This window comes from Palaemon carinicauda, chromosome 40 (genome assembly GCF_036898095.1).
Source record: "Palaemon carinicauda isolate YSFRI2023 chromosome 40, ASM3689809v2, whole genome shotgun sequence".
Taxonomy (NCBI): domain Eukaryota; kingdom Metazoa; phylum Arthropoda; class Malacostraca; order Decapoda; family Palaemonidae; genus Palaemon; species Palaemon carinicauda.
This window is the reverse complement of record NC_090764.1, coordinates 40,320,024-40,346,879: the sequence shown is the minus strand read 5'-3', so window position 1 is coordinate 40,346,879 and position 26,856 is coordinate 40,320,024. Positions and strand designations below refer to the sequence as shown.

Below are 26,856 nucleotides of genomic sequence, written 5' to 3'. Positions count from 1 at the left end.
CTCAAATAACAATGAAATAATAAGTACCTGGTAAGGAAGTCGAATTGAACCGTTACTCTGCCTCTTTTTTAAGTTCGTCTTCCTTACTGAGCGCAGCGTTCCTCTTGGAGGCTGAATCAACTCAAAGGTGCTAAAGTATATAGGGCCGCAACCCCTACTAAAGGACCTCTACACAACCTCTAACCCAGGCGCTTCTCAAGAATGAATTGACCACCCGCCAAATCAAAAGGATGCGGAAGGCTTCTTAGCCTACCGTAACAACCATAAAAACAACAATAAAAGCATTCAAGAGAAAGGTTAAAAAAAAAGGTTATGGGATTAAGGGAATGTAGTGGCTGAGCCCTCACCTACTACTGCACTCGCTGCTACGAATGGTCCCAGGGTGTAGCAGTTCTCGTAAAGAGACTGGACATCTTTAAGATAAAATGATGCAAACACTGACTTGCTCCTCCAATAGGTTGCATCCATTATGCTCTGCAGAGAACGGTTTCTATTAAAGGCCATCGAAGTAGCTACGGCTCTTACTTCGTGGGTCCTTACCTTCAGCAATGCAAGGTCTTCCTCCTTTAAGTGAGAATGGGCTTCTCTAATCAGGAGCCTTATATAATACGAAACCCCATTCTTGGACATGGGTCTCGAAGGTTTCTTGATGGCACACCATAAGGCTTCTGACTGTCCTCGAATAGGTTTAGACCTATTAAGATAATACTTGAGAGCTCTGACAGGGCAAAGAACTCTCTCTAGTTCGTTACCTACCATGTTGGAGAGGCTAGGTATTTCAAACGATCTAGGCCAAGGACGTGAAGGAAGTTCGTTCTTTGCTAGGAATCCGAGCTGAAAAGAACATGTTGCAGATTCGGTCGTGAAACCAATGTTCTTGCTGAAGGCATGAACCTCACTGACTCTCTTAGCTGTTGCAAGGCAGACGAGAAAAAGAGTCTTGAGTGTAAGGTCCTTGAAGGAAGCTGACTGAAGAGGTTCGAACCTAGGTGACATAAGGAACCTTAAGACTACGTCTAGGTTCCAGCCTGGAGTGGATAGACGACGCTCTTTAGAAGTCTCAAAAGACTTAAGGATGTCTTGAAGGTCCTTGTTGGAAGAAAGGTCCAAACCTCTGTGGCGGAGAACTGAAGCCAACATACTCCTGTACCCTTTAATCGTAGGGGCTGAAAGGGATCTCTCATTCCTAAGATGTAATAGGAAGTCAGCTATTTGTGTCACAGAGGTATTGGTAGAGGATACTGAATTGGTTCTACACCAGCTCCGGAAGACTTCCCACTTAGATTGGTAGACTCTACGAGTGGAAACCCTTCTAGCTCTGGCAATCGCACTGGCTGCCTCCTTCGAAAAGCCTCTAGCTCTAGCGAATCTTTCGACAGTCTGAAGGCAGTCAGCCGAAGAGCGTGGAGGTTTGGATGCAACCTGTCTACGTGAGGTTGACGTAGAAGGTCCACTCTTAGAGGTAGAGTCCTGGGGATGTCGACTAGCCATTGAAGTACCTCTGTGAACCATTCTCTTGCAGGCCAAAGGGGAGCAACCAGCGTCAGCCGTGTCCCTTCGTGCGAGATGAATTTCTGCAGGACTTTGTTTATTATCTTGAACGGTGGGAATGCGTAAAGGTCGAGATGGGACCAGTTCAGCAGAAAAGCATCCACATGAACTGCTGCAGGGTCTGGAACTGGGGAACAGTACAACGGAAGTCTCTTGGTCATGGAGGTGGCAAACAGATCTATGGTAGGTTGACCCCACAAGGTCCAAAGTCTGTTGCACACACTCTTGTGGAGGGTCCATTCCGTGGGAATGACCTGATTCCTTCTGCTTAGGCGATCTGCTGAGACGTTCATGCTGCCCTGAATGAACCTCGTGACCAAAGTGAGGTTTTGACTTCTTGACCAAATGAGGAGGTCCCTTGCGATCTCGTATAGGCTCCTCGAATGGGTCCCTCCTTGCTTGGAGATGTAAGCCAAGGCTGTGGTGTTGTCTGAGTTCACCTCCACCACTTTGCCTAGCAGGAGGGACTTGAAGTTCAGCAGGGCTAAATGAACTGCTAGTAGCTCCTTGCAGTTGATGTGGAGCGTTCCCTGTTCCTCGTTCCACGTTCCCGAGCATTCCCGTCCGTTCAAGGTCGCACCCCAGCCCGAGTCCGATGCATCTGAGAAGAGATGAAGATTGGGGGTCTGAATAGCCAACGATAGGCCCTCCCTGAGAAGGAGATTGTTCTTCCACCACAAGAGAGTGGTCCTCATCTCTTTGGTGACTGGGATAGAGACTGCTTCGAGAGTCAAACCCTTGTCCCAATGAGCTGCAAGATGGAATTGAAGAGGGCAGAGGTGGAGTCTCCCTAGCTCGACGAACAGGGCCAGTGATGAAAGGGTCCCTGTGAGACTCATCCACTGTCTCACCGAGCAACTGCTCCTCTTCAGCATGCTCATGATGCAATCTAGGGCTTGGCTTATCCTGGGGGCCGATGGAAAAACCCGAAAATCCTGACTCCGAATCTCCATTCCCAGGTACACAATGGATTGGGAGGGAATGAGCTGAGACTTTTCTATGTTGACTAACAGACCCAGTTCTCTGATTAAGTCCAAAGTCCAGTTGAGACTCTCCAGACAGCGACGACTCGTGGAGGCTCTCAACAGCCAGTCGTCTAAGTAGAGGGAGGCTCTGATGTCCGATAAGTGGAGGAATTTTGCTATATTCCTCATCAGATGCGTGAACACCATAGGAGCTGTGCTTAGGCCAAAACACAGGGCTTGGAATTGGTAGACAACCTTTCCAAAAACGAATCTCAGGAAAGGTTGGGAGTCTGGATGAATAGGAACGTGAAAGTAGGCATCTTTCAAGTCCAACGAGACCATCCAGTCCTCCTGCCTGACCGCTGCTAGGACCGACTTCGTCGTCTCCATCGTGAACGTCTGCTTGGTGACATACGCATTGAGCGCACTGACGTCCAGCACCGGTCTCCAACCTCCTGTCTTCTTGGCCACCAGAAAGAGACGGTTGTAGAAGCCCGGGGATTGATGGTCCCGGACTATAACCACTGCCTTCTTCTGCACAAGTAGCGACACCTCCTGGTGCAACGCTAGCCTCTTGTCCTCTTCTTTGTAGTTGGGAGAGAGGTTGATGGGAGATGTGGTCAGAGGGGGTTTGAGGCAGAATGGAATCCTGTAACCCTCCCTCAGCCAACTGACAGACTGGGCGTCTGCACCTCTCTTTTCCCAGGCTTGCCAGAAGCTCTTGAGTCTGGCTCCTACTGCTGTCTGGAGATGCGGAGAGTCAGTTTTTTCCTTTAGAGGCCTTGGAACCTTTCCTAGACTTGCTCCTGGAAGAGTCTGGACGGGAGCTTCCTCGGCTGGGGGCTCTACCACGAAAGGGCGGTATGAACCTCGTAGCAGGAGTATCAGCCACTGGGGTGCGATAAGTCCTGGGGACTGAGGTAGCAACCTTAGTCTTACGAGCCGATGAGGCTACAAGATCATGTGTGTCCTTTTGTATCAGGGCAGCAGACAAGTCCTTAACCAGCTCTTCGGGGAAGAGGAACTTCGAGAGCGGAGCGAAAAGGAGTTGAGACCTCTGACAAGGTGTAATGCTGGAGGAAAGGAAGGTACAAAGCTGTTCCCTTTTCTTAAGAACCCCTGATACAAACATCGACGCAAGCTCGCCAGATCCATCTCTAATGGCCTTATCCATGCAGGACATTAATAGCATGGCAGAATCCTTGTCCGCAGGGGAGGTCTTCTTGCTGAGGGCCCCCAGGCACCAGTCTAGGAAGTTGAACATCTCAAATGCTCTAAAAACACCCTTCAGGAAGTGATCAAGGTCTGAGAAGGTCCAGCAAACCTTAGAGCGCCTCATTGCAGTTCTACGAGGCGAGTCTACCAGACTTGAGAAGTCAGCCTGGGCAGAGGCAGGTACTCCCAAGCCTGGTTCCTCTCCTGTGGCATACCAAACGCCCGCTTTAGAAGTGAGCTTAGTCGGAGGAAACATGAACGAAGTCTTGCCAAGGTGTTGCTTAGTCTGCAACCACTCCCCTAAGATCCTTAACGCTCTCTTAGAGGACCTTGCTAGGACTAGCTTATTATAGGTAGACTTAGCTGGCTGCATGCCCAGCGAAAACTCAGATGGTGGAGAGCGGGGAGTAGCAGAGACAAAGTGGTCTGGGTATACCTCCCTAAACAGAGCCAAGACCTTACGAAAGTCAATAGAAGGCGGAGAAGACTTGGATTCATCCACGTCTGATGAGGGATCCAGGTGTGCCGCCTCATCATCAGACGCCTCATCACCAGAGTGTAGCGAAGAGATCGGAAAGGTATGCTGAACAGCAGAGTCAGAACGAGCTGGAACAACAATATTAGTGGTTTCCTCTTCAAGAATCTGTTGAGGGAACACCTGAGGCTCAGACTGCAAAGGCTGAACAAAAGAAGAAGCAGAAGGTAGGCGCATGGGTGGAGGAGGCTGACTCCTGGCATGAGTGGCTGAACTCAAGGGTTGCGCTTGCTGAGTGGTTGGCGGAAGCGGAGTAGCAAGTTCCTGTTCCTGCGGTGTGAGCGGAGAGCGATGAGGTAGAGGCTGCGCAGAACGTAGTAAATGTCTCGCGAGTTGAGGCTCCTGAGGCGCAAGGCTAAGGTGTTGTGGTGCTTGCCTTGCGGAGGGTTGAGCTCGCTGCAGCGAGAGCTGAGGAGACTGACTCATGGATGGGAGAGGTTGTTGTACCTCAACCGAGTGTTGCATCACTGGTGGAGCAGCAAGTGGAAGCGGAGGAAGAGAGGTATAAGCCTCCTGATCCCATTGCTGAGGTTGCCTTAAGGAAGGCGGAGGCTGTACACCACTGGGAACAGTAAACTCAGAACGTGGCTCAACATCGTACGCCTGGCAGGCGGTACTGCGGTCAGGCAGAGCGAGCGCAGGCGGAGCGAGTGCAGGCGGAGGCGGAGGCGCAACCTTCTCAGCCCGACACTCACGCATCAAGTCCGAAAGCTGTGCCTGCATGGACTGCAGTAGAGTCAACTTGGGGTCGGCAGACACTACGGTCTGCTGAGGCAAAGCCTTAACAGCAGAGATCTGTTGCGGCAGAACCTTACTCCTCTTGGGCGGAGTGCAGTCGACTGATGACTGCGGCGAGTCAGAGCTGAGCCAATGACTGCAGCCCGGTTGAGCACTCGCGGACTGGACTCTACGTTTGAGTGGTCTAGAGACCTGAGTCCAGCGTTTCTTCCCTGACAATTGATCAGCGGACGAGTAAAAGACGGGCTCAATCGTCTGCAGGTGGGAGTGACGGTCTCTGGAAGACACGCCCGCAACCACCGAGGATACTTCTGTGCGCCGATCAAGGCCTGCCGAACCCTTTTGCCCTTCGACATTGCTTCTCCCCTGGGCTTGGGAGCTTGCAAGAGGTCCCGGACTGGGAGGACGACTGGCACGCACAGAAGTATCCTCACGCACCACACTGACACTTACACTAGCACTTGGCACTGCACTGACACTAGCACTCGTCACAGCACTGGCACTAATTCCACCCACTGCACTCTTGACCTTAAGTTCCTTGACTTCGGCCATAAGAGACTTATGATCACTTACCACTGACTCTACTTTATCGCCTAAGGCCTGAATAGCACGCAAAACAACAGACATATCAGGCTGAGGGCAAATAGTAGGTTCGGGGGTAGCCACTACAGGGGTAGGAAAAGGTAGGGGATCATGAGGTGAGGAAAAAAGTGAAGAGTGAGAAGAACTCCTCCTAACTCTGACTCTCTCTAACTTAGTTGAATACTTCAAAAGACGGACAAAATCAAGTTCCGAAAGTCCGGCGCATTCCTCACATCGATTTTCTAACTGACAGGGCCTATCCCTACAGTCAGAACAAGCGGTGTGAGGATCTACCGAGGCCTTCGGAATACGCCTATTACAAGACCTACATCGCCTATGGGTGGGGGCTTGTGAAATGTCAGACATCTTGAATCCAAAGAGTTAGCCAAGTGGGGTTTCAAAATCAAGCAAAAGATCGTTAACCGTTAATCAGGACTATATAAAAGCTATCTAAGCTAATATAAGAAGGTTTCCAGTAAAGCGACAGCCGAAATCAAAGAGAAATACTTCACCAAAGCCGTGAAAATACTCCAAGAACATAAGCGTATCCCAGAACGTCTTGCCGGAAGCACGACAGAGGAAAAATTGAGGAGGTGTCAACAAGAAGTACTATAGTACCTGGCCACAGGTGGCGCTGGTAAGTACACCCCCTTCTAGTATTGTGATAGCTGGCGTATCCCTCCATAGAATTCTGTCGGGCAACGGAGTTGACAGCTACATGATTATCGGGTAAGTTTAATATTGAAAACTAAATTATTCCCTATCCTCTTGATGCTATAAGTAAGGGGGAAGGAAGGTGTGATGCATATGAACATCTGATGTTCATGTTACAGACTCCCCCACACTGATAGAAGTGGGCCTCCAGTGAAAGACAAAGATAGGTTAATTATAGTTTTAAAATATTTAATATTCTAGACTTACATGTAGTCTAGATTATTGGTAACAAACCATCTCAAAATACATTTTGAAATACGGGACTCCAGATTGTTTCTTAATTTCAAATTTATATAACCCCAATACTGTAACTAAAAACAGATTTCTTTACATAGTAACTAAACCCAAAATTGATAGACCACATTACCAGAACCCACTATAGGACCCATCTCCCAGTAACCTTGATAAGCAAATCAGGATTCTTCAAGATAATGTCTAGAAAATATTGACTTGGTGCGCCATGCAGCTGCTACCAAAACCCTTTCCAAACAAAGAAGTCTAAAAAATGTAGGAATGAAGCTGCTCTTTTAAAATCACGAACCCTAATCTTCAAGATTTTCATTAGACTTATAATAATTTTTTGTGAGCTTCCATGACTGACTAACGAAAAAGAAAAAAAAAATAAATAAATAAATAAATAAATCAGGATCACTACCATTCATGTTCAAAAAAAAAAAATTTATCAATTCTATCCAAAAAAAAAAAAGAATGGGAGATTTGAGGTGTATAAGTCATCTTGGAAGAGGCATCTCTACAGACTTTAGAAGAATAAGCAGCATCAGAACTTAAACTTACATTGAAAAACTTTTAGGTTATTTTTCAGCAATCATTTCCCTACTGAAAAAGAGATACTGTATCTCACTATAGTCAGCCTCTTCCTCTGTGTTTTCTTCATCATATTCCTGTTCAGAAGGATGAACAGACATTGCTTCCTGGTTTTCCCTCACTATTGTCAACCTCTTCCTTTGCATTCTCTTCATCCTTATATTCCTGTTCAGAAGGATGAACAGACATAATGGTTTCCCTTTTGTTTACATCTTTGCATGGGAATTACTATGCACATATTTACCCCATTAAGAGTTGAATCATGATGAGCCAGTAGCCAAGCTTGCAAAATGTTATTTTTATAATAAAATAAATTTTTGAATATACTTACCCGGTGATTATAATAGCTGCAACTCTGTTGCTCGACAGAAAACTCTAAGGTAAAATTCGCCAGCGATCGCTACACAGGTTGCGGGTGTGCCCAACAGCGCCATCTGTCGTCCAGATACCCAGTACTCAATGTAAACAAAGAACTCAATTTTCTCCTCGTCCCACTGCGTCTCTATTGGGGAGGAAGGGAGGGTCCTTTAATTTATAATCACCGGGTAAGTATATTCAAAAATTTATTTTATTATAAAAATAACATTTTTCAATATTTAACTTAGCCGGTGATTATAATAGCTGATTCACACCCAGGGGGGTGGGTAGAGACCAGCAAAATATGTTTACATTATTATGAGCTAAGAATTTTTATTTCATTTTAGAAGTTATCAAAATAACAAAAACAAAATAAATAGGTACCTGGTAAGGAAGTCGACTTGAACAATTACTCTGCCTTTTTAAGTACGTCTTCCTTACGGAGCCTCGCGATCCTCTTAGGATGCTGATCGACCCCTAGGATCTGAAGTATCAAGGGTTGCAACCCATACAACAGGACCTCATCAAAACCCCTAATCTAGGCGCTTCTCAAGAAATGACTTTGACCACCCGCCAAATCAACCAGGATGCGAAAGGCTTCTTAGCCTTCCGGACAACCCAAAAACAACAATAAAAACATTTCAAGAGAAAGATTAAAAAGGTTATGGAATTAGGGAATTGTAGTGGTTGAGCCCTCACCCACTACTGCACTCGCTGCTACGAATGGTCCCAGTGTGTAGCAGTTCTTGTAAAGAGACTGGACATCTTTCAAGTAAAATGACGCGAACACTGACTTGCTTCTCCAATAGGTTGCGTCCATTATACTTTGCAGAGATATATTTTGCTTAAAGGCCACGGAAGTTGTTACAGCTCTAACTTCGTGCGTCTTCACCTTAAGCAAAGTTTGGTCTTCCTCACTCAGATGTGAATGAGCTTCTCGTATTAACAATCTGATAAAGTCTGACCAAGCATTCTTTGACAAAGGCAAGGATGGTTTCTTAACTGAACACCATAAAGCTTCAGATTGGCCTTGTAAAGGTTTAGTACGCTTTAAATAGAACTTAAGAGCTCTAACAGGGCATAAGACTCTTTCTAGTTCATTGCCTATGATCTCCGATAAGCTGGGGATATCGAAAGATTTAGGCCAAGGCCGAGAAGGCAGCTCATTTTTGGCTAGAAAACCAAGCTGTAGCGAACAAGTGGCTTTTTCTGACGAAAATCCTATGTTCTTGCTGAAGGCATGAATCTCACTGACTCTTTTAGCCGAGGCTAAGCATACCAGGAAAAGAGTCTTAAGAGTGAGATCTTTCAGGGAGGCTGATTGTAACAGCTCCAACCTGTCTGATATGAAGAATATTAGTACCACGTCTAAATTCCATCCAGGGGTAGCCAAACGACGCTCCTTGGAGGTCTCAAAAGACTTAAGGAGGTCTTGCAGATCTTTATGTTTGGAAAGATCTAAGCCTCTATGCCGGAAGACCGATGCCAACATGCTTCTGTAGCCCTTGATAGTGGGAGCTGAAAGGGATCGTCCTTTTCTCAGGTATAAGAGAAAAACAGCTATTTGAGCTACAGAGGTACTGGTCGAGGATACAGAAACTGACTTGCACCAGTCTCGGAAGACTTCCCACTTCGATTGGTAGACTCTAATGGAAGAAGCTCTCCTTGCTCTAGCAATCGCACTGGCTGCTTCCTTCGAAATACCTCTAGCTCTCGAGAGTCTTTCGATAGTTTGAAGGCAGTCAGACGAAGAGCGTGGAGGCTTTGGAGTACCTTCTTTACGTGTGGCTGACGTAGAAGGTCTACCCTTAGAGGAAGACTACTGGGAACGTCTTCTAACCATCGAAGTATCTCGGTGAACCATTCTCTCGCGGGCCAGAGGGAAGCAACTAACGTCAACCTTGTCCCTTCGTGAGAGGCGAACTTCTGCAGTACCTTGTTGACAATCTTGAACGGTGGGAATGCGTAGAGATCCAGATGTGACCAATCTAGGAGGAAAGCATCTATATGTATTGCTGCTGGGTCCGGGACTGGAGAGCAATAGATTGGAAGCCTCTTGGTCAGCGAGGTTGCAAAGAGATCTATGGATGGTTTTACCCCAAGTGGCCCAAAGTCTCTTGCACACATCCTTGTGGAGGGTCCATTCGGTTGGAATTACTTGCCCTTTCCGACTGAGACAATCTGCTATGACGTTCAAGTCGCCTTGGATGAACCTCGTTACTAGGGAGATGTCTTGACCTTTTGACCAGATGAGCAGGTCCCTTGTGATCTCGTACAACGTCAGTGAGTGGGTACCTCCTTGTTTGGAGATGTACGCCAAGGCCGTGGTGATGTCCGAGTTAACTTCCACCACTTTGCCTCGAAGGAGAGACTTGAAGCTTTTCAAGGCCAGATGTACTGCCAACAGCTCCTTGCAGTTGATATGCATGCTCCTCTGACTCGAGTTCCACAGTCCTGAGCATTCCCGACCGTCTAGTGTCGCGCCCCAGCCCACGTCCGATGCGTCCGAGAAGAGAACGTGGTTGGGAGTCTGAACAGCCAGGGGAAGACCCTCTCTTAGGTTGATATTGTCCTTCCACCAAGTCAGACAAGACTTTATCTTTTCGGAAACCGGGATCGAGACCGCTTCTAGCGTCTTGTCCTTTTTCCAGTGAAAAGCTAGATGGTATTGAAGAGGACGGAGGTGTAGTCTTCCTAGTGACACAAATTGTTCCACGGATGACAGCGTCCCTACCAGACTCATCCACAGCCTGACTGAGCAGCGTTCCTTCTTCAGCATCTTCTGGATGGATAGCAGGGCTTGATCTATTCTGGGGGCTGATCGTCTTGTTGTTCAGCAACGTCCTCATCAGAGGGTTCCTCATCCGAAAACTGATGAGGAAACGGCAACAGAGTGGGCAACGTCTGGCTCGCTGAGTCCGGTCGCACTGGTGGATGCGTGACGGAGCCGGACGCAATATCATGGAACTGCTGCACAGTCTGTGAACTGTCAACAACCATGGGTGCGCGAGGAAGCACAGCGTCAACCCGAGACTGTCTAGACCGTCTGGGTTGTGCAGTCAACACCCTACCGGGTTGCTGAGGTTGACGCACTGCGTCACAACAAGTCACCTCTGCTGGTTGTTGAACGTCCTGAACGTCAACAACCACCTCCGAGCGTCGCTTAACGTCAACGTGCGGCTGGCAACCCACACTGGGTCGCATCGGTGGAGGAACCACCTCAACTGGCAGACGCGAGTAGGTTACCTCAGCGTCAACAGGGCGCACAACCGACCGGTTGGAAAGTTGTTGGCCAGAAGGTTCGGTAGCAACCTTCTCCGCATTAAAGTCCTCTATCAAGGATGCAAGCTTGGACTGCATGTCTTGCAGCAAAGCCCATTTAGGGTCTACGGGAGCAGGTGTGGCAACAGATGGGGTTAGCGACTGAGGCGGTACCGTTTACCATCCCTGAAAGCCTTGTTATGCGTGACATAATTGTACAGCAAAACTTCAAAGGCTCGAAAACAGCTGTGAAGTTGACCTGTAAACAACTTGGAGCGTCTCCTGGCCAGGCGCCAGGGAGAGTCTACGAGAATTGAGAAGTCTATCTGGGCAGAGGCATGAACTCCCAAGCCGAGAACTTCTCTCGTGTCATATCAGACTCTCGCTCTATAAACCAGTTTAAAAGAAGGGAAAGCAAAGGCTGTATCCCCCAAACTCCTCCTGGTGAAAAACCAGTCGCCTAGCCAACGTAAAGCTCTCTAGGAGAGCGAGAGAGCACTAGCTTAAAAACAACGGCTTCGAAGTAGCTAGGCCTAGTGTAAGCTCTGACGTTTAGGCGAACGAGGAGCAGCAGTTACAAAAAGATCCGGACAAAGATCCTTAAAAAAATCATCATGATTTAATTAAAGTCCATAGGAGGCTAAGCAGCTTTAGGCTCCTCTCCATCTGACAGAGTCCTCAAGGGAATATCAGTAGGAGGGGGAACAGCAACTTCCTCATCTACAGGAACCTTGTCCGATAAAAGCTGAGTCTCAAGCAAGGGAGAGACCTACCGTGGTGGCAATGCTTTACAAGCAGAGTCCACACTCACTGGTGCATTAGTAGCGGACCAGAACGCAACGTCATGTAACTGCTTGACAGTCTGTGAACTGTCAACAACTGAACTGTCAACCACAACAGGTGCGTGAGGACGCACAGCGTCCACTCGAGACTGCTTTGACTGCCTAGACTGAGCAGTCAAAACAACTCTAAAATGCGGAGGTTGACGCACAGCGTCAAAACAAGTCAACTCCGATTGTTAGTGAACGTCTTGAACGTCAACAGGAGCCTCAGCAAGTGGCCTAACGTCCAAATGCGGCTGAAAAACCACACTAGACCGCATCGAGTGTGGTTCTAAACAACCTGACTGACGTGACTAAGCTACGCCAACGTCAACAGTAAGCACAAAGGAACGTTAGGTTGGCTGAAAGCCAGGATATCGATGAGATAAACGGCTAGACTCAACGGACTAATCGGCAGAATAGTCTTCCATAAGGGAGGCAAGCATATACTGCATGTCTTGCCATACAACCCATTAAGGATCAACGGAAATGGTTGTGGTAAGAGACGAGGGTAACGTCTGTGACCGCAACACTTTGCCTACAAAAAAAGACTCTCGGAGTCTGTGTTACGCTTTTGTTAGGCGGCGAGCAGTTATCCGATGACTGCATAGGGTCAGAGCTGTCCTAATGGTTGTAACCAGGACGCTGGACCTGTCCTGAAAGGACTGACTTTCGCTTAAGGGCTTCGAAACCTTGTGACAGGTTTCTTATGCGAAAAGCCTTCGGATGACGAGGAGAAACAACGTCTCTCTCGTCTTATGGTAGGGGAGATCTTGGTAAGATACACCCGATACCATAGAGGGAAAACGTCTGTTCGTTGGTCAAGGCCTCTCGAACCCATAAGTCGTTTGACATTACTTCTCCCCTGGGCTTGGGAGCATGTAAGAGGTCCCGGACTAGGTGAACGACAGGCACGAACAGATGAACCCTCGGACGCAACACTGTAACACTTTGCGCATATCACTTTATCACTTCGATTTTCTGTTTTGCACTTATTTCACTGAAATTTTTACTGATTTCTACCTGAAACACGCAATTCTACCCTTCATTAAAAGGTAGTAATTGCGAAATCAGTCGTATAATGCAAGCTCATTAATACCAGCAAAAAACAGAAAACATATTTAAAGATAAAAAAAAAATCAGTGGCTGGGAAAGAGACTAAACACTAGTTCATATAACTACGTTTTCAATCTCTCACCGCACATAGCCTGGGGACGAGAATAAAAAACTAAAACGTTTTATCCTTCCTCCCCGTACAGCGACTAGGGACGAGAGTAACACGAGAACAACGTTACCCGCTTGAACGGAACGTTTTCTCTCCTCTCTCTCCCTCCGTCTCTATCTCTCTCTCTCTTTCTCTCTTGATTTCGCACCTAAGAGAAGAGCCCAATTATATTTCGTCAAAAAAACATGTTATTTGACTAAAGGAAAAAACTGAAAGGTTTTTCAAATAAAAAGTTCCTTTAAAATAGAATTTAAAACATTTAAGCTAAGAAAGAATGAACAAAACGTCAGAATCGATTTACTCTTACTGCAAAGTGAAACCGTGATACACTCTCTCTCTATCGTAACGATAGAGCGCATGTTGAACGTCCTGAACGTCAACAACTGCGTAGCATAAATAAACTAAACGTTAGTTCATCTTTGAAAACAGTACGAAGACTATCAAAGAAATTCTTTCATAAAATATTACATTTAAAAAGTTTTAAATCCTTAGCTCTTTAAAAGCTAATTACGATATAAAGGGCTCAACGTTGATTAACTTCGGTTTCCAAGTTAGGACCGCCTACTCTCAGGAAAGGTCTATATAAACAAAACATTAAAATTATTTTTATATGTTTATGATAATGGAAAGTTAATCGAAGAGGCCTAATAAAGGCGGAGAGATATAAAATACAGTATATAGAGGAAAATCTATAACGTGATATAATTACTAAAAGCCTAAACACACTTCCGCTAAGGGAAGGGTCGGCCATTTAAAAGTGAAAGAAAGTCCATACTCTCTTTGTCACCATAATTAAATCTATCCAAAACGAGTTCAAGATTTAAGATGAAGATAAAACACCTGCATAGCGAAAGCTCAAAACTAGAATAGTGTACTTCACCAATTAGTTGTGAAAACAAATCCAGTTTAGCAACAGCGAATAAGCACGTCTTGTCGGGAGCACGACAGAGAGAAAATTGAGTTCTTTGTTTACATTGAGTACTGGGTATTTGGACGACAGATGGCGCTGTTGGGCACACCCGCAACCTGTGTAGCGATCGCTGGCGAATTTTACCTTAGAGTTTTCTGTCGAGCAACAGAGTTGCAGCTATTATAATCACCGGCTAAGTTAAATATTGAAAAACAAACGATGCACGCTGCCATCCGAAACATGATGAAACCGAGCAGCTTTTGCAGAAACTTTATCAGATACATTTGCTCTAAGGGAATCATACAATATGACACTCCATCCACATATGAAAGTTGAGGTTGCTTTAGAATGCTTACTTTAACAAGTGGAGGGATCTGAAGATCTAGGCTATTAACTTGGTCTTCTGCCTCGCCATTTAATTATTATCATTATCATTATCACTTGCTAAGTGACAACCCTAGTTGGAAAAGCAGAAGGCTATAAGCCCAAGGGCCCAAACAGGGAAAATAGCCCTGTGAGGAAAGGAAACAGGGAAAAATAAAATAATGTAAGAAAAGAAACATTAAAATAAATATTTCCTATATTAACTATAAAAACTTTAACAAAACAAGAGGAAGACAAATTAGAGGATATAATATTGTGCCTTAGGGTACCCTCAAGCAACAGAACTCTAACCCAAGACAGTGGAAAACCATGGTACACAGGCTATGGCACTACCCAAGACTAGAGAACAATGGTTTGAGTTTGGAGAGTCCTCCTGGAAGAGCTGCTTACCATAGCTAAAGAGTCTCTTCTACCCTTACCAAGAGGAGAGTAACCACTGAACAATTACAGTGCAGTAGTTAACCCCTTGGGTGAAGATAAATTGTTTGGTAATGTCAGTGTTGTCAGGTGTATGAGGACAGAGGAGAATCTGAAAAGAATAGGCCAGACTAATCAGTGTATGTGTAGGCAAAGGGATAGTGAACCGTAACCAGAGAGAAGGATCCAATGTAGTGCTGTCTGGCCAGTCAAAGGATCCCATAACTCTCCAGCGGTAGTATCTTAACGGGTGGGGGGTGCCCTGGACGACCTACTACCACTAAATTGTCTTAATTGTCTAAAAGAGAGGCTAGGATTGCATAAATGCAAGGGTTTTGCAGAAGAAGGATCTAATACAGTATAAAGAAAGAATTTGATGTCTTGAGAGGATCTCAAATCTCTAACACTGCACCATTAGAACCCTTACTGGATGGAACATTAGAACCACTAGACATGACTTAAGAAGTCAGGTTAGGGTTTGAAATAGGACAAGTTAGTTCAAAATTACTGCATTTGATGACTCATTGGCCTTATGATATTTCACTAAAGCAATTAAAGACGTTAAGAGCTTTTGAAATTCACTACAATCAAACCTTGATTCACTAACCGCTGTACAGTATTGGAATTTGGTGCTGGCATATCATTATCGTTATCATTCCCAACATAATCAACTAGCCTAGTCTTCTCTGGATTGCCCCCTGAACTAAAAGCGAGTTTCCTTTTGTGTTTACCATAGAAATATATTAGTCTATAATAGGCACAGAAAGGCTTTCACTCTCATCACAATGGTTATACAAATTACAATATTATCCCCGACACGAGAAAGAGAAAATGGATCACGCCCAAAAATAATTCGCTTGAACAATCTACTATCAAATCTAGAAGACATCTTTAAACACTAAAAAAATCTTGATTTAGGAGCTGTTGAAAATCCAGTCGACACAGAGACTAAAAGACAAAGGATCTGTGGCTTGAACATGTCATGGGTGGTTCCCATTAATTACTAGCTTGTCTCATTTCTTTACTAGAGGCTAAAAGCTTATTGAAAGGAAAGAAAATGAGAAATTTTTCAGTTTTACCGTAAATACCAATAAATCTGAATTTCTAGAGAGAAGTAATATGAACATCAAGGGAGGTTCATAAAAATAATAATTCACAGGCTTAGGCTACAATATAGAGCAAACTTTAATGGAAAACTAAAATGGAAAAATTAAGCACTTACCTGGCAAGTTCACAGATTGAAAGTGGTATAATTTACTTACCTATCTATAATAACTGTATTTTTTACTAAATGAAGAAAATGGTACTGTAACGGGGATTTCCGTCCCAAAAAATAAAAGTCTACTAATATGAAATAAGATATGTTTAAATTAAGATTTAGTTCATTCAAATATAATATAATGTTTTATTAGTCATGATAAAAGCATACATTTATGAAGGACTTTTAAAATCATAAAACATACACTGCTGGTTCAAAAACCATAGATAATATAAAAAAATAAGTTTTAAATTACCATTGTTACATAAATGCAAAGGACATCGACTTTTACTTTGACTTTAAATGCTGAATAGGATTGACAACGAAGTACTGAGAGCTTTCTTAGACTTGGGAAGATATGAAATTTTGGTAAAGATTTTTACTTCTATAGCTTAGATGTTCATGCGGCTTCTTTCTGAAAGCTTGGTTATATAATGGTTACAAGCAATACGAATGGCTTGGAGTAGCTATACTGCCTTTGTCTTCAGTCTCTCAATTCAAAACTATTCCTTATCCTCATGATACCAAAAAGTCATTGGGGGAGGGGGTGGGCATGTAACGGAACATCAGGCGAGTAAAAAATAAATTTCATTACTAAAATTCCATTTATTTATAAGAACCTCCATGATGTTCATATTGCTAAATCCCACATTTTGATGGGAGTGGGTTGCTAGGCAAGGAAAGAGATAGGTCATTTATAGCTTTCAAATGATAAAATGAATTAACACTAGACTCATCTGTCATTGTTTTTTGGGCAACAAACTGTCTCAATTCAATTCTTAAATACAGAACTACAGATTGTTTCCCTAAGAATATTACCTTATCTCTTAATTCCTAATTTTCATAATTGCCAACACCGTGAAACTATAATTAAAAAAAATTTTAAACATGAATATTAAAGATTAATTAAACCAAAAAATTTTAGACCCATTCACTAGCTGCCACTATAGGATCTAAAGCCAGGGGTGAAAGTAAGCCGGTAAGCAGTGGTACACCGTACCTTGATAGATATACAACGGGCTGCAGCTAGTACACATGGGTACACTTTTGAAGATAAAACTTTTACCCCTGGCTACCTACCAAGCAATAGGATTTTTTTGTAAACATGAAACTCTCTTTTTGAAAAGCAGCTCATGAACAGGATTTTAAACCAAATTTAATCCCAGTACCCTTACACTATTAGGAAGCTCTCGGCAATGCGACACCCAGAAAAAGAGAAACCATTCACTACTACAGTCACCCCTCGGTTTTCGCGTATTCGGTTATTCACGAACCATATAACTCACTAACTGTAAATAAAAAAAAATCATGTATTCGCGGTTTCAAACCGACTGCGCTCCTTTGCACTAAGCATCCTTCGTGTAATTTTCCTCTCCGCAGAGAACAACACTCCATCTCTTGCTCACTCAGACTTAGTCTTGCATCGTCTCTCCTCATATGTGCATCCACTTCGGTCCTTTATGTGCGGAATCACATTTTGATGTTTAAAAGTGATATAAAACCTGTGCATCTCCAGTTTGATTATACTGATTTTAGTATAAAATGTGATACATACATACACTACCCCACGCACCAAACAGCTGACGGCTTAAAGAGTTGCCTCACGCTTCAAACTTGCTGTGTAGAAATTCATATGTAAAAGGTTAGTAGTGTTGCACTCAAACAGTACTTTTTCTCTTGATTTTTATTTTGGTAGTGTATTCATTGTGTAATACTCTAGTGTTATTTTTATATTAACTATTGTACAGTAGTGTATACAAAATATACCATGTTTTACAAGAGTATTGTAGATATAGCCTACATGTATGGCGAGTCTGAACAGCAGGAGTCGATCTGCCAAAAACAGCAAAAATTTACGAGTGCTACCTTAGCTAATTAATCTCTACTGTCTGTATATATATATAGCAATAATATACACTACAGTATCACAAGTGTTCTATTAGATAGGAACAACAGTGTTTTGTTGTCACATTACATTATTTATTAATTAGTGCAGTGAAGATTAGTGTTATGCGTACGGTGTACCGTAGTCTTGCATACGAAGACTGTACAGTTGCCTCAAAGTATTCCTTTACCCCTTACGCTTATGTTTTATGAAAATAGTATGGTAACACCGCAATGAAAGCCTATTTGCCTTGTAACGACGGACGTGAATGGTCGAGCTATTGGTATGCCAGTGCTCCTATTTTTATAAACACTACTGTAGACAATATATTAATGATATACGAATAATAGTTCACATTACAAGTGAAATAAGTTGCTGTTGAATACTTAGAAAAATAGTATAGTAACAGAGTAGTAATAATAGCAATGGTAAAAATCATATTCATTCCTGATTAATCAGACATCGTCAACCTTCGTTACATTCAGTTGAGGCAGGCGTTTGCTGAAATCCAACTTTAGTTCATAGTAGATATATGGGTTCTTTTTCAGAACATAATTATTTGAATGGAAATACGCTTTCGATTTATATAATCCATCAATTTATAAAGAAATGAGATCATAAACCGCAAATTTCAAGACCTATAAATATAATTTCATAAAGGCAATTATGATAGCCATTGACAGGTCATGATACGGAAGGCTTGGGGAAAATTTAATAGACAACCCGATGTATAAAGGAACAAATATATCCAGTGTATCATTCATATATATATATATTTTTTTAATTCGAGCCACGTCTCACCAGAGTAGCCTAGATGGAAATTTCTCTGGGCGGTAATTAAACTCGAGTCATCTGAGTAACAACACACCTTAACCACCCTGATGGTCTTTATATCATTGGTAGATATGGTTGCACACCGATAAAATCGTACTCATATAGATAAGAGAGAGAGACTGAACTATGGTTGGGTTTATTTTATGTCAATTTCGTTGGTATTATCGAACAGTACTATATAAACCTTTTTTAATACCTTGAGAATGACACAGGGACTCGATTAAAGCTGTATAACTCAGAAAGAGAGAGAGAGGCGGGGCCAGTAAGTGATGTCGTGACCTCTGTTAGTCCATTATGTCATTCTCTTGAGTAGCAGTTTAGTGACTAGAGTAGACAATGGATCGCAATCAACAAAGAATCAGCAATAGGAGCAGAATTGTAGGCATGAGAGACTCTGGCATGTCTTACAAACGTATTGCAAGAGAATTAGGAATTTCATTGCCAACAGTTCGACTTTGGTGTCGAAGATGGGAAGAGTCTGGAAACCTCAACGACAGGCCAAGAGCTGGTGGGCCAAGAAAAACGACCCCAGAAGAAGATAGGGCGATTTCGGAAGTAGCCACGCAAAGCTCATTTATAAATGCAGTTGCCATAAGGGACACACTGAACTTGCGTGTTTCGTCTGGAACTATAAGAAATAGGCTCCACGCAGACGGTATCCATAGGACTCCGGCAGTGAAACAAAAGCTGCAAGATCGTCATAAAACGGCACGGCTGGAATTTGCTCAATGTTATTTGGAAGAGGGGTTAGACTTCTGGGGCAGAGTAATTTTCAGTGAGGAAAAGACCTTCGCTTCTAACACGCATGGTCGTCTGCATTGCTGGAGGCGTGATAACACGAGATACGACAGCCAGAATATTTATCAAGTAGCCAGAAGCGGCCATATCACCTGTAACGTTTGGGGGTGGATACACCTGCATGGCGTTGGTGAATTCGCCGAGATCAGTGGAAGGTTCAACGCTGAGCAGTATCTCGAAATTTTGGAAGAGGTGATGGTTCCTTCCGTTCGCGCTTATGCTCTTCCTTATCCTGAGCAGATAATTTTCATGCAGGTATGTGCATTGTTTTTTTTTTTTTTTTTTTAGTTATATGAATGCCCTTTCTTGACAAATATGGTCTCGACTCATTGCTGATATTGGTCATAAAGTAGTTTCAAATTACTCAATAAGACTTTTGTCTTGGATTTATTAGTTTTATAACTGTAAAAGGATCTTACATCAACATCATTGATCTACATTCCCTGATGAATCTAAAACGGCCAAATAAAGCCACTGAAATTGTTACAAGGTATTTTTTGCCTCTTCATGAAAAGTAGACCAAATATTCTTATCAACACACAACACCCACGTCTCCTCCTTGGCTACTCAAGCCCTTTTATTAATCATTATTGTGACTCCTTTTGCTGGACTAAACGGCATTATTTTGCCGTCATTTATATTGAAAATATAAATTGTTCTCCTTCCACCTTGTTCTAACAGTATGATTAATCAGTTATATTATTTCTTTTAGGATAACTGTTCCATCCATACTGCGAGGATTGTCCGAACATGGTTTGCTGAACAGCGCGACATTGTTCTCCTTCCCTGGCCGAGCAAAGCATGCGACTTGAACCCGATCGAAAATGTCTGGGGGAACATCGTCAACAGCTGGGAGCAGGGTCAGGAGCGTAACCACCAGCGTCTTTTCCAGCATGTTCTCAACGATTGGGAACTGTTCCGCCGCAACCGACAAGTTGTGTATAACCACGTCTCGTCAATGCAAAACAGATTGCAAGATGTTATTGCACATAATGGTGGATGGACAAAATATTAATGTTTCAAATACGATCTTGTTTTACTTATTTCCTTTTTTACAATTCAACATTGTATAACTAGAATTAAATAATTTATTTCCATAGTGATTTCACTAAACCTTGCCCACAAATGTAAGGAATGTTATGAGAATGGAAACTGAAAAAACAAAATAATAAGCTTCAATCAACCAGTATCGCTTGAGTACTAAAACAAAAGGTTAATACGAAGTTATGATTGCGATTAAACATTGAATATCACAAATTTGTAATACATAGTTTTCAGATATTTGCTATAAATTCATCGATGAATCCAGCTGATTTTAATAAAGAAAATTCATAATTATATAATAAAAGACTTGGGTATTTTATTTTTTACCAACTATTAAGACCAAGGCCAGCTCAACTGAGGGTGCAATTTAGTCATTTAAGTTAAATGTAAAATAAAAAAAAATTCTAAACCTGACGATAACTGAAAGCAATTCAATCCATCTCTTTATCTCTATGTATCTACCCAACTATGGTGCATCTAGTTGCAAGTTTTAATTGCTAATTATCTTATCTAGAATATTTAGTATTAAAAGTGATATCTTACGAAGCACTTACATTCCCTAAAGTAATTCCGTTGTCAAGTGGGCTTTTGACAACCGATAAATTCTCGAACTGCCCGTCATGAATTTATACCTTACTACTCTGAAAATGATCATCATGGAATTTATTTTCATAAAAATTAACATGCGACTGATGATTCCTTCTTGATGTTTTGTTAGGTCATATGTGGAGGGAAATATTACATATTGAACGAGATCTGTGAAACAGCTAGTTTGACGTCAATAACTTGTTTCAGACCCCCACCGTATTGTAATAAGTATTGAAGACACAAGGATATCGGAGTTATCTTATTATATAATGACATGGCTATACAACATTTATCTAATCGAGTCCCTGTTGTCATTATCAAGGTATTATAAAAGGTCTATATAGTATTGTTTGATAATACCAACGAAATTGACAAAATAAAACCAACCATAGTTCAGTCTCTCTCTCTCATCTATATGAGTACTGATTTTATCGGTGTGCAACCATATCTACCAATGATATAAAGACCATCAGGGTGGTTAAGGTGTGTTGTTACTCAGATGACTCGAGTTTAATTACCGCCCAGAGAAATTTCCATCTAGGCTACTCTGGTGAGACGTGGCTCGAATTAAAAAAATATATATATATATATGAATGATACACTGGATATGTTTGTTCCTTTATACATCGGGTTGTCTATTAATTTTTCCCCAAGCCTTCCGTATCATGACCTGTCAATGGCTATCATAATTGCCTTTATGAAATTATATTTATAGGTCTTGAAATTTGCGGTTTATGATCTCATTTCTTTATAAATTGATGGATTATATAAATCGAAAGCGTATTTCCATTCAAATAATTATGTTCTGAAAAAGAACCCATATATCTACTATGAACTAAAGTTGGATTTCAGCAAACGCCTGCCTCAACTGAATGTAACGAAGGTTGACGATGTCTGATTAATCAGGAATGAATATGATTTTTACCATTGCTATTATTACTACTCTGTTACTATACTATTTTTCTAAGTATTTAACAGCAACTTATTTCACTTGTAATGTGAACTATTATTCGTATATCATTAATATATTGTCTACAGTAGTGTTTATAAAAATAGGAGCACTGGCATACCAATAGCTCGACCATTCACGTCCATCGTTACAAGACAAATAGGCTTTCATTGCGGTGTTACCATACTATTTTCATAAAACATAAGCGTAAGGGGTAAAGGAATACTTTGAGGCAACTGTACATGTACTGTACACTTATTGAAATGTGTTCATACTGTAATACAATACTTATATGTACTGAGATAGAAACCAAGTGAAAACAACATCAGGTAGTACAATGGGTTACATAGTGTATTATTCGACCGCACGAAGGCAATGGACAGCAAGTTGAGAGAGAGAGAGAGAGAGAGAGAGAGAGAGAGAGAGAGAGAGAGAGAGAGAGAGAGAGAGAGAGAGAGAGAACATCAGTGGGGGAATCTATTTCAAGTTAGGTACCCTCCCCTATTGATCCTTTCTACCTACATTAAGTATAGTGAGTGCACATGGGGAGAAAAATGGTAGGAGTCACACAAACGCAACTCTTATCAATCGGACTTTAGGTCTTCATACCCCATAACGGAGAAAAGTAGGGCAGAGCCCTTCTATCCCAGCTGGTAGTGTGTGATGAGATTAAGGAGCACTCTCAGGTGTCCCCTCTGCATAGTCTTGTCATTTCTCAGGGTCGTCTTTTGTGAAGGGTTGTTATAGCGTATTGGTATTTCTGGTGATCGCCAGACTGGAGTTCAAGTCCCGGTCAAACTCGTTAGTTCATTTAGTGTCTGTAAACTCAATATCCTAGTGAGGTAAGGATTGAGGGTTTGGGAGAGCCTATAGGTCTACCTGCAGCCATCGGTAGTCATTCCCTGGCTCTCCCTAGTCCTAGCTTGGGTGGTGAGGGGGCTTGCTTGGCCACTGATCATATGAATATATAGTCAGTTTCCAGGGCATTGTCTTACTTGCTATGGCAATGTCACTTTCCCTTGCCTTTGCCATTCATGAGCAGCCTTTAAAAGAAATCAAAGGGAGTCACAGGGACTCCTTGGGCAACACGATCTCTCCCACGGGGAGAGAAACAGTAGAGTCATGTATATGCGACTATCATTTTGGTCTTCTGGTACTTCTTGGTCCATAAAGGTGAAAAGAAGGGCAGACCCCTTCCATCCCCACCGGCAATGTGTGAAGAGATGAAGTTGTATGGTTTTCATGCCGACAGCAACGACACTTCAAGGAAAGGAATTCTAGGAACTCTATAATGAGACAGGACTACCAGGAGGTACATCTCTAGCATCTTCTAAACACCTGGAGACACTGACGAGAAGAAGGATGGTGTCCTTCCGCTTCAACTTGGCAGCAGCAAACACCCCTTCCCACTAACAAGAGAATACACGACAACAGGAATGCTGTCAAACAAGAGTCAGAAAGTGTACTGTATATCGGCAGGTTACACAGACAGCTGTCAGTCGGTTACAATTATTTGGAAATCTGCTAAACCTTTCTTCTTCATCAATATTCCTCCTAGAAAATTACCTGCCAACAATTATTTTCTGTAAAAGAAAAAACTAAATATCAAAACAGTCAGTTGAGGGCGCCAAGAGTACATCTGTACTATTCAGCGGCTGAAAACAAAGTGACTACTCAGTGAGCTGGTGGGAAGATGCATCTCACCCATCATCTGCCAGTAACTACCAACACCTTGTGATAAATGTTAACAACAGAGTTCTAACTACAATGAATACACACTCCTACTAAAGGACAAAGGACAAGTGTTTGTATCAATGTAGGAATACAGTGATACCTCGGTACTCGACCATAATCCGTTCGAGATCCGTGTTCGACCTCCGATTTGTTCGAGTACCGAATTTTTTTTCCCCATAAGAAATAATGGTATATATTCTATTCCGTTCCCAAGCACTCGAACAGGCCCAAAATATTAATAAAACGTGTACCTAAACAACAATAATTATCTAAATGTGTATGAAATTGGTCAGAAAATCCTATAAAACAATTTTAAACCATTTACTGTACTAAAATAAAACAATTTTAAACCATTTTCTGTACTGTAGTGAACATACCTTTGAGCAGCGGTTCGATGGCATACAGGGATGGATGTGGAGAGGATGGAAGGGGGAGGTTACTGCTTGGAAGGAGAGTCCCCTTCCATGATGTGGCGGGGTAGTTCTCCTTCAGGAGTTATTTCTCTCTCCAATGAAAGGGTGGGCAGATCTATTTCAGGGGTTTCTTCTCTTCTTTGTCTCTTCTTTGGAGGAGAAACAGGCTTTGATGTAGCAGCTTTCTTTTCTTTTGTGAAAAACTGGTCTATTGTTAATTGTTTCTTCCTCCTCTGCAGTATTTTTCGAAAATGATACATGACACTATCATTAAACATATGCACTGCCCGGTTTGCTACTGCAATTTCTGGGTGGTATTTTTCAGCAAAAGCCTGCACATCTGCCCACTTGGAACAAATTTCATTGATGAGAGAACTTGGAACATCCTCCCTTACCTCATCCTCTTCTGAAGATTCCTGCTCCACAATCAGATCCTGCTGCTGTTGTTGTTGCAGGTGCAACAATTCCTCCACAGTCAACTCGGTAGAATGGCTTTCTACAAGCTCATCAATATCATCCTTGTCGACCTCAAGCCCCAAACTCCTGCCCATGACAACAATTTCCTCAACGACATCAGTGTCATCAGAAATTACAGGGGTAGCAGTGCTTGGACCCGCCTCTGGTTGGAAACCTTCAAACTCCCTCTCTGTGACACATGATGGCCACAGCTTACGCCAGGCAGAGTTCAATGTCCTATAGGTCACACCTCGCCAAGCTTGGTCAATCATGTTAACAGAGTTGAGGATGCTGAAGTGTTCCTTCCAGAATTCCTTTAGGGTCAACTTCGTGTCACTGGTCACTTCAAAACACTTTCTGAAAAGGGCCTTGGTATAGAGTTTTTTGAAGTTTGAAATGACCTGTTGGTCCATGGGCTGGAGTATGGGAGTAGTATTGGGGGGCAAGAATTTGATTTTGATAAAGCTGTATTCTTCTTTCAAGTCATCCTCGAGACCTGGAGGATGTGCAGGAGCATTGTCCATAACCAGAAGACATTTCATTGGCAAGCTCTTTTCAATGAGGTAAGCCTTAACCTGGGGGGCAAACACTTCGTTTATCCACTCAGTAAAGAATTGTCTTGTGACCCAAGATTTAGTGTTCGAGCGCCACATAACTGGTAGTGCACTTTTACAAATACTGTATTATTTCGTTTGAACACCCGGGGGTTGTCCGAGTGGTACACTAACAAGGGTTTGATCTTGCAATCGCCACTTGCATTTGCACACAGCAACAATGTTAGCCTATCTTTCATTGGCTTGTGACCTGGCATCTTCGTCTCGTCCTTGGTAATGTACGTATTGGCTGGCATTTTCTTCCAAAATAACCCAGTCTCATCACAATTAAAGACTTGTTGTGCGATCAAATTTTGTTCATTTATGTACCGATCGAATTCCCCCACGTATTTATCGGCTGCAATTTGATCCGAACTAGCTGCCTCCCCATGCCTAGTAACACGATGAATACCTGTTCTATTACGAAACTTTTCAAACCAACCCCTGCTCGCTTTAAATGTAAATGAATCACTTTCACTGGTACTCGGACTTTTCTTCACTAATTCTTCATAGATATGCAACGCTTTTTCACAAATGAACGCTTCACTAACACTTTCCCCGGCCAACTGTTTTTCTTTAATAAATATTAAAAGCAACTTTTCCATCTCCTCAATCACTTGTGGCCTTTGCTTAGTTACCGCCGTAACTCCCGTTGCAACATTCGCCTTCTTAATCATTTCTTTATGCTTTAAAAACGTAGAAATGGTCGACTTCGCCATTCCGTATTCTACCGCTAAATCGGACACTCGTACACCATTCTCATATTTCGCTATAATTTCCTTCTTCAACTCGATCGTTGTTCGCACTGTTTTCCTCTTCTCCTTCCCCTTAACACTCATTACTTTCTTGGGACTCATTATGAAAGCTAAAAAAGCAATTAAAAGCACTGAAAATCACTAAATCACAACGAATGCTGATCGCGCGTTGTCTGAGTGACGCTCTCGAGAGAACTGATGCTTCCCGAACAAGCGAGAGTGGCCGAGATGGCGCGATCATCACAAAGCCCATGCGGTCGTCACGTGTTCGGCTGGTCGAGTACCGAATTTTTGGTCGAGCACCGCAGCAAAAATTTCTCGAAAATTTTGGTCGAACTCCGAATTGTTCGAGTATAGAGTCGTTCGACTACCGAGGTATCACTGTAATTGAGTATTTTATTGAAAATTTTCACTTATAAAGCTAGTTCCTTCCTTCCTGCCCTTCTGATTTTGAAGCTTCAAAATCCAGACTGTACAAAATTTGAGGCAAGTAATAAATTGGTACTGAGCTACAAATGGTCTGCTGCTTGTGTGATAGAGTAAAATGTTTGCACACATTATAAGACCCAAATGAAGGTACATAAAAAGATTAGTTTTATACTGTATAAAGTAAATTATGTACAGGTTTGTATAACTAAACTAATTTTCTATATGAAGAAATTCAATAGCTCTACTCTAACGGTCGAGAATTATTCTAAACAAGCACTAGGTAAAATGAACTTTGCTATGACCAATAATCAATTTCAACTTTAGCATCACCATTGTTAAGAAAAAATTTATGCATGAACAGAGCATTCATCGTTTACCTATCCGTTTGGGTTGTTCACCTTACCTGACCTCCAACCAACCATAAAATCCAGAGTATTAAGCACAAATAATTCAAATCATCTAATCATAAAAAGCAGTAAATACTACACCTTTATTGTTATATATAAAATTCTACAAGGCTGTGATAGTAATAACTTAACCATATAACAAAATACCAACCAAGTCCCATCAAATAATTTACAAAACCAAAATTTTAAAAGCAGTGTATGAATGCATATGTA

General features: G+C 42.4%; 1 protein-coding gene across 5 annotated transcripts in view; it reads right to left on the bottom strand.

Moving 5' to 3' along the window:
• Positions 1–26,856, bottom strand: part of LOC137631720 (uncharacterized) — a 91,948-nt gene that overhangs the window by 44,709 nt on the left and 20,383 nt on the right. The window lies entirely within an intron of this gene.